The sequence below is a fragment of the Myxine glutinosa genome, chromosome 12 (assembly GCF_964187855.1).
Source record: "Myxine glutinosa chromosome 12, kmMyxGlut1.1, whole genome shotgun sequence".
In the NCBI taxonomy this organism is placed as follows: Eukaryota; Metazoa; Chordata; class Myxini; order Myxiniformes; family Myxinidae; genus Myxine; species Myxine glutinosa.
Window position 1 is genome coordinate 35,698,618 of NC_136272.1, and position 9,246 is coordinate 35,707,863.

The window sequence follows — 9,246 nt, forward strand, 5'->3', positions numbered from 1 at the left end:
TTACAGATATTCACAAATGAGTAAATATGTCCCCCTGCGACGTTGCACCCTTCTCCTCACAGAAACACACCCACAGGATAACCGAATCCGGAAAGAATTCTCAAACTAAACATACAGCCGGTAGGGAGCATTATTTACAAGACTACGCTGCTATTTACACTACGATCCAGGACCTGTTTTTGGAGGAACACATGCAGATGTTATGCATAGAGAGAGCGCGCTTGCCAACATCGATACACCAACCCACGAGTGCTCTGTGGCCGACGGCCCTTTAATAACGTGCAGAGCACCCTTTCCCAGCATCAAAAGCACCACCCCACCACCAATCGGTGCAGTCACCATTGTTCATTGGAATAAAAATAACTTCAACAACCCCTAACCCTGCAGGTGTCTCTTGCTCTTCTTGTGGTGCACTTGGTGTTTAACTAAAAGTGGTTCACCTGTATGGCATAGGTGCCACGTTGACCCATAGGTCCATCCCCGGGTGGTGCTTGGCCGCAAACGAACTGCGGTCCATTGTGGGTGGCCACAAACATTGCGGTCCATATGGTGTACCGATCCAGGCAGCGAACAGCGAAAGTGCAGGCCCACAACTGCGTCGCCAGCACCTCTCTCTCCTCTCTCTCCACCCCAGAGCCAGATCCTCGGAGGTGGGAGACAACAGAAGAAACAAGTGAGTAAGGTGGTAAGGGCGCAAAAGTGCACGCAATACAAGATGATGCACACTGGGGGCACATGGGAACCAGGTGAGACAGGTACGTTCCTATCGTACGCCCCCCCCCACCAGGTAACCTACATGGCCCCTCCCTTACCCCTTACTGCATCCACACAACACAACACTACCCATAAACATCTACTTTACAAATCAACAAACATCCCTACTGTCTTCCCCGTTCCTCCCATATACCAAATTCGTCTTCTCTCCCTCCTAACCAATCAAATTTGCCATTTTCAACTCTCATCAAAATTTGCCATCTCCAACTCAACATCAAAATTTGCCATCACCAATTCATCATCAGTCCCTCCTAGGGAGGGAGAGATGGAATCACCCCAATGTCTCATCCACGTCGTGATGCGTCTCACAAATCCAACAGCAATTCTCATTTCCTGCACAAAACAAAGAAAACACAGGTGTGGAGTCATCATCATCACCACAGGTAAGTGGCTGCGTATGGTGCGACAGGTTCATCAATCCTAACTATTTCCTAAATGACTTTAACAACTTTACACTACCCGGGGTCTTCCTCCGGCCAAACCATTGGCCCTCTTACACTATGGGTTCTAAAAACCAATTCCCATTGGCCAAACTGTGGTGCTCTTCAATTTGGGGTCTCACTCCCCCGATTCATCTCCCGGTGCCCTCGTACAATTTCTGGGCTGCGACGTGTACCTCTCCCAGTGGGTCTACCCACCTGCACACCTCCACCACTGCAGTTGCCTCCGAGCTTACCTGCTCCTTACCCTAACCTAACTACCAGGGGAAGGCCCTCTGGCTCTCTCCCCACTCGGTGCCCTCTCTGGCACTGGGCTACCCGGGTCCATCCTCCGGATCCTCGGGCCCCATCCACAACTCTACCGGCTCCCAGAGCCCACCTGCGGCCTCACCTGGCCGACATCCTCACAGTGGTGGAGTGCCCAACCAACTACACACACTAACAGGCTACACGCCCAGCCATTTCCACAACACTAATGCACCCATCCACAACACCATTCTGCAACCGCACCACAAATGCCAATATCCAACCACAATTTACCTGCACCCTCTACCTAACACTTACACTACCCGCCCCGGGTACTCGTGAAAGGGGTCTACTCTTCCCCCATCCACACCTTCGCACCATGCACACCACTCCGTACCACTCACTCCAACTCTCTCCACACACCTGTACCTGCACACCTGTGCTCTCACACCTGGTGCCACCGGCACCCTTCTCTCCCCAAGCGCATTCGCGCTGATCCACACACTCACTACTCATACACTGCTCCACACACCTGTCCAGTTGCACACCTGTGCAATCACACCTGTTCAATTCTTACAAACACGGCATCATCTCAGCTAACTACTCCCTTCTGAAACTTGCGCTTCCCAGTCGTCCCTTTAAACTATTGCGCTCCCTCGTCATTATCATCCATGCTAATCTACCTGCGTCCCCACTACAGGTATCAGTCACTAACTAATCTTAACGTTACCTAATGTCATCTTCTAGATCCCTACACACAATATCCTAACCCACCCGGGCTAGTTTTCACTGCCATACACCCCATAAGCTATTGCTCCTTTGCCCCCCCACATGGGAAGGATGGTGGATTTGCCATCCCACCACATCGGGGGTCTCTCACTACCAATTTTGCACATCAAATTTCAACAAATCAAAAATTTGGCCAATCACTGCCCATCATCTGCCAATCACTACTGCCAATCCTTGGCCAATCATCAAATTTTGTTTTTCTCTAATTTTGGGGCCAAAACACTAACCTCATCACCCAGTCGACTCACTAATACCTCTCGGTGCGCCAATCCCTGTCCAAAGCCCGGCTTCGTAAAGCCAAGCAATGGATGCTGGTTGTTTTGTGCCAGCGGCTGGATGCGTCCGGCACTCGGTGCAGGGACGGGGGCTTACCCGGGCCGAGATCCCACGCATCACCTCGGCGTGGAGCCATCCAATGTCCCGATCTCGACCTGCCGGAATGCCTCAACAAAAGGTGGTCGCCATGACGACCCTTTCTATCGGGCTGCCAGCTCCGCCTAGTGGAGCCTGGACGCGGCCGTTCAAAGCGAGGCCCGGCACGCACCGAGGGCCTGCTTCGGCTAAAAGTCGCTCTAACCTCTAACCCGTGTAACGTCGATGCTTCACCTGGACGCTTACACCCCGCAGCCCGTTCCTTGCTCACACATCCAGCTGTGCCCATGCTCCTCGTACCGTTCCTTACACACCCAGGCACACCCATTCCACTCACAGCCTTGGTCACACACCTGACCACCGAACACTTTGGCACACATTCGTTGGTAGCACACCTCACCAAAACACCTCTTCGCGCCCCCTCCTCTGTCACCTCCTCTGTGACAATCACAGGTGTGCTCTCATTCGCACACCCAACCACGTGCCTCACCACCAACTCCAGCGTGCATTCCCACTCACGCTCTACCATTCCAGGTGTGCATCCTTCCATCCCAGGTGTACATCCTCGCTCACCTGTCACAACTAACTCACGCTCCATGTCACTCTCACTACTTTCACCTCCATTCCTGACAGCGCACTCACCCTTACTCTTGACAGCACACTCTTTCCTCATGCACCTGTCCGTCACACACCTTTCTCGCGCACACTCTCCCGTTACACCCTCTGTAACACTCACCACACCGCGCTTCCATGTGCTCCCTCGCACACGCGCTACGACCGACTCACTCTCGCCAGCACCCTCACTCCTTGGTACGCACTTTTTCCTCACACACCCCGGAGTCGGACTTTCTTGCACACCTCCATTTTCGCACACCAGACCTGTCGCACACTTCACCAGTGCCTCTCACGAACACCCGGGTCTATCTCGACCCCCAAGCCTCTTAAATCACCTGGCGCATCATACGCACGACCACACTGGTCACCACTTACACCGGGTCCTCTTTCTCTTCGCTTCTCCTCCATCACCTGCGAATCCCTCATCCGGTTAATGAGCACATCATCACGATCCGAACACAGACTTTGGACCAATTCTTTTACTTCCTCCTTTATCTCTTTCTTATCCTCTCTCCGTCGCTTCTTAATTTCGCTCACCCCTTCTTCCACTTCTTCTAATTTGTGCTTCACCTCTTTTATTCCCCGGTACGTCTCCTCAAGCTCATCCTCCAAGGCTACCTTGACCGTTTCCAGGTGCGTCCTCACCTGCCGGTCCTTCGTCTCCATTACCTCTACCACCTCGTCCAACCTCGTTGTCAGTCCCTCACGTACCATCTGACATTGCCTCTGTGTCGCTATCAAGTCGTTTTTAATTTCTTTTTGTGTCGCCTTTAAACCTCCTAATACCGCAGTGTTCCTTTGAACCTGCTCCACTAACTCCGTCTGTCCCACCGTCAGCTGCTCCACCTCCTGCGTCAGGTCCTCTATGCCCCCTTGCAATTTTACAGTCCCCTTTCTCACCTCCTTCTCCATGCGCTCCTTACAGTGCCTCACCTCCTCGCGCACTCCTCCGACCTCCTCACTCACTCCTCTTCTGATCTCCTCTCCCATCACTTGCATCTCCTGCCCAGATGCCACCCTCATCTGCTCCATTTCCTCCCTGTGAGCATCCAGTTTGGTTTCTACCCCCATTCTGACCCCCTCTATCTGCTGCTCCATTTGTTTAACTTCCCTTTCCGCTTGGTCCCTCATGTCCCTCAATTTGCCTTCCATACTGTTTTCTAACCCCTCTAACCCATTTTTCACTTCTTTTATCCCGTTGTCTAACCCCTCAAAATTATTGTCTAACTTCCCAATTTTCTTGTCTAACTCCTCAAAATTATTGTCTAACTTCTCACCGGTACCCCTCGCTTCGTCCCTCATTACCCCCATTTGGCCCTCCAATCGCTCACCCTGAGCATCCATCCGGTTCCCCAACCGCTCACCCAATCGCTCAATTTGGCTCCCCATACTCATCTGTACAGCTGCCTGTAACTGCGCAATGAGGGCCTGCATGTCAATCGGCTGCATGTTAAAGCCCGCTGATACAGCCGGCTCGGCTACCGCACGCTCGTGCGAGGCGCCTTTTTGCGCGCCCGCTACTTCGTGCGTGACGGCGCTATTTTGCGAACCTGCCGCCCTCACTGCTTCGCTCTCCTCTTGTCCCTCAATTTGGTCCTGGATCGACCCTACCTCACTCTCCTTTACCGGACCCCAGCCGTCTTGATCCGCCATAGCGCGACTTTCAAAATTCGGTTTTTATTTTTTTATTTTCGTAAAACAAATTGAAATTTCGCCGTTATAATTTCGCGCGGGAAACGCGCTCCGAATCGATTTTCCCTCCCAAAATTTGGGCCTAACTAATTTAGTCCCGGGTTCGAATTCCACTCCTCGACACCAATTGTTACAGATACGACTTTGATGGTATGGTGGGCCGAGCGGGATGGCCGCCGTATCCGTACAAGTTACCCCGATTGCACCCGGGGTTGACTAGTCGCGCTATGCTAGACCAATGAAGGAAAAAGAAGACACACGGCTGGGTTATAATGACACAATACGACACCAGGGGTTCAGTTCTCAAGTATATTCGTACGGAAAAAGGTTAGATTACAACTACAAGAGGGACAGCATAGGAAGACAGGCACTTAGACACACTCTTATATTAACCCTAGACAGACCACAGATAAACGGGACAACGCTGACTCACACGGGATTTGATGGCAAGGAAAGCGGCAGTCGATGGCTCAGGTGCACCTGGCTCAGGGACAGAATCACGTACGGTGGTGTCCAGCAGATGCGGGGAGGTCGCTCAGCGCTCGTGGGTCGCGACTTTGGTGGAGATGCCGGGGAGGTCGCTCAGCGCTCGGGAGGGTGGCGTCTTGTCCTTCCAAGCTCGGGGCGCATCTCACGTCACGTCCGGCGCGGGGCCGCGTATATCCGGCGGGGAGTCACGCCCTCGCTCGTTAGCTCCGCCCCATATGGCATCGGCCCATGGCTTCTCATTGGGTGCGGGGGTTACCGGCTCCGCCCTTGACGAGGGGCCGACAGGGAGCCCCCTTCTGGGTAACCCCGTCGAGCACATGTTCAATGGCGGCCAACCGAGCCGGAGTGAGGACGCAAAGCCGCTGTTGTTGTGGTTGTTGTTGGAGCTTGAGATGATGGGAAGAGATGCGGGGAGGTATGGGAAGGTCCTAAACTCCTACTGGTGCCATATCATCACATTCTGGTGCAACGAAGAGTCATAATTAATGGAAACAAGTCCTTAACTGACATAGATTAAGAATAACTAGCAAGATGTCCTATAATTGTCTACGTGTGGTGCGGGGGACCTGGGCACGACATTTAATGGGGGAATGAAGGGGAAGATCGGCTCTAATGGGTGTTGTTTACAGACAATGGGACTAGGGAATGGGGTAAGGGGAGAGTTGGGGAGTATCGGAGAAGATAGGGGAATATTTACAAGCGGATATGGAGGTCAAATTCCATATTCGCAACAATATGTATATATATATATATATATATATATATATATATATATATATATATATATATATATATATATATATATATATATATATATATATATATATATATATATATATATATATATACATACATACATACATACATACATACATACACACACACAGACTTGGCATTTAATATGGAATATTTTTTTTTCCTTGACTTGGGTTTACTTTCTTAACTCAGTCTATCAATCTGGTGAGTTTCTTTTACACTTTGGTGATTTATTTGTTAAAAGAACCATGTCACTGATTGTCTGTCGCAGCAAGAAGTCAACAACAGGATTATATCACAGGTGGCGTGGCAAAATGTACGGACAGGTGCATTTGATGATTGGCTTCACAGTCAGGTATACAAGGGTTGTTGCGTCCTGTATTAGTGGAAAACAACTGCTGCACGTCTCCAAAAGTTATTGCCGCTTCCTCTGGAGATGGTCCGTCAACTCGACAATGCTGTTTGTCATGGAGTGGTGGCTTTACGAAATTACGGCATGAAACAGCGTGCTATTGCTCGGCAGTACGGCATCACTCAAGGTCAGGTGTCAAAGATCCTGAAACGAAATGCTCAGAGGGGTGTCCCTACTCCAATACCGAGGCCAGGACGTTCCCGCAGAACCACAAGGAGGAATTATCGCCAGCTGCACCGGTTAGTCTGCAATGGCCGTACCAAGTCAGCTAATCGGCTTAGGGCTGAGTGGCAGCAACTGACCCAGAAGGCAAGTCAACCAACGACTGGTTCAAGCAGGCTATCGTGCCAGGCGTCCCCCGAGAAAGCCACGCCTGACCAGACAACACCGCCAGTGCCGATTGCAGCGGGCCAGAGAGCACCGTCAATGGCAGCCAGGACATTGGAATCACGTGATCTTCAGTGACGAGTCTAGATTACTGGTCTATCGTCAAGATGGCCGCATCCGAGTGCACAGACAAGTGCATGAAGCCCACAACGAAGATTGTATAGTGCCAAGAGTCCAAGCTGGAGGTGGTGGGGTGACCGTTTGGGCTGCTTTTCATGCAGGGGGCAAAACTGACCTGGTTGTTCTGAATGGAAACCTGAACCAGTTCAAGTGCAGGGTCATTCTGGAAGAAACATTGCTTCCATTTGCTCGTGCAGCCTTTCGAGGAAACTTTGTCTTCCAAGATGACAATGCACGGCCTCATCGTGCTCGCATGATCCAACACTTTCTTGCTGACCGTGGTGTAGAGCATATGGCGTGGCCTGCCATGTCCCCGGATATGAATCCGATAGAGAACTTGTGGGCAGAATTAACGCGTCAAATCGACCACTTGGACCAGCAGCCGACCTCTGTGCGTGAATTGCAACAGGCTATTGTCACTGCATGGCAAGCGATTCCTGTCCAACCCTTGGCAAATCTCGTGAACAGCATGCCTCGACGTGTACGTGCTGTCCTGAATGCTCGTGGGGGTTACACGAAGTACTGAACTGTAATTTTACTGTCCGTAATCCCAGTCGTAATTTAACGTTTGTTTTTGTTAAAAAATTTTTTGGCTAATGTGCAAAATAAAGAGATACTTCTGGAAAACGTATAGAAGTTTAACACAGTACTGTCCATGAATTGAGTTCGATATCAGTTTACATCACTTTCAAGGATCAATTTATTTGTTTCGAAATGTCAAATGTGGTTTTTTTTTTTTTTGTTTGTTTTTTTGTATACAAGATCGAGGCTCGTGAAAGAGCGAACATTAATCACACAGAAAGACAAACAGACACATAAAACAAATAACATCGGGAGCGGTAGACAAGATGGGGAGAGAGGGGGAAGGACACAAACACAACATTTGAGAGCAGGGACCGAGAGACATGGAGACATCGAGAGATCTGTGGGAGGGAGAGGGCTTTGGGGGGAGGCATGTGAAGGGGGGGAGGCATGTGAAGGGGGGGAGGCATGTGAAGGGGGGGGGGGTGGGAGAGGTATAAACATATGGACACTGCCAGGATTTCCAGGAAATAAGTTGGAATTTCAAACAAGGTGGATCTGGGGTGAATTAGTGGGGGTAGAAAAGATCAAGGTTATGGATGGGGGAAGATAAGAGATGGTGGTGAACAGCTGTTTTAAAGACCTGGAGGGAGGAGAGGGATTGAAGGGAGTGTGGGAGTTTGTTCCACAGGCGGGAGAAAAGAGGAATGAAAGAGTGAAGGTGAGCAGAGAGCCGAGATTTCGGCAGTTTAACCATCAGAGGGTTGCTGGCAGATCTTGTGCGACCTGTAGGAATATTTGGGGGACAGAGCACAGAGAGAGCTGGGGGAGCAAGGCCGGAGAGGAGTCGGTAGAAGACAGAAAGACCACCTACCTGCCTGCGGTGAGTGAGTGAAAGGCCCTCAGAGATAGCTTCATCGCGGAAGATTCCAATGATTTTGAAAGCTTTGGATTCAACAGCGTGAAGCCGAGCCAGGTGTGAGGCAGGAGCACCAGCCCATAGGGGAGAACAGTATTCCATTGAGCTGCGGATGAAAGCCTTGTAAGTGGTGAGGAGCTCAGGTGTGCCGAGGAAGGACTTCGCACGACGGAGGATGCCCAGTCGGCGACTGGCTTTGGAGGCCAGCTTGGAAATGTGGTTTTCCCAAGAAAGATCATGGCAGATAGTGAGACCCAAAAGCTTGAGTGACAGAACTTCTTGGAGAGGATTGTTGAGAAAGTAGATGGGAGGGTTGTCCAGTCGATCTTTTCGGAGAGACATAGTAAGAGAGTGAGATTTGGCAGGATTGAAAGACATGTTCCACTTGTTTGACCAGTCTGTGATTTTGTCCAGGTCTTCAGAGAGTGAGGAGGCTGCAGACTGCCGATCTGAGGGAAGAGGAATGGAGCGGCAGAGAGTGGAGTCATCAGCAAAGAGATAGAGAGGATTTTCCAGAGAGTCAGAGAGATCATTGATAAAGACCAGAAAAAGCACAGGGCCCAGCACACTTCCTTGGGGAACTCCAGCCTGAACAGGAAGGGGAGATGAGAGAAATCCATTCAGGGCCACACGTTGACTACGACCAGAGAGGAAGTCCGCAAGCCATGCATGGAGATTTCCATGGATACCATAGGAGGAGAGTTTGGTGAGCA

At 50.8% G+C, this 9,246-nt stretch overlaps 1 protein-coding gene across 4 annotated transcripts in view; it reads left to right on the top strand.

The window, feature by feature from the left end:
* HERC2 (HECT and RLD domain containing E3 ubiquitin protein ligase 2) overlaps nucleotides 1-9,246 on the top strand; it is a 425,948-nt gene that overhangs the window by 47,682 nt on the left and 369,020 nt on the right. The gene's annotated exons all lie outside the window — the stretch shown is intronic.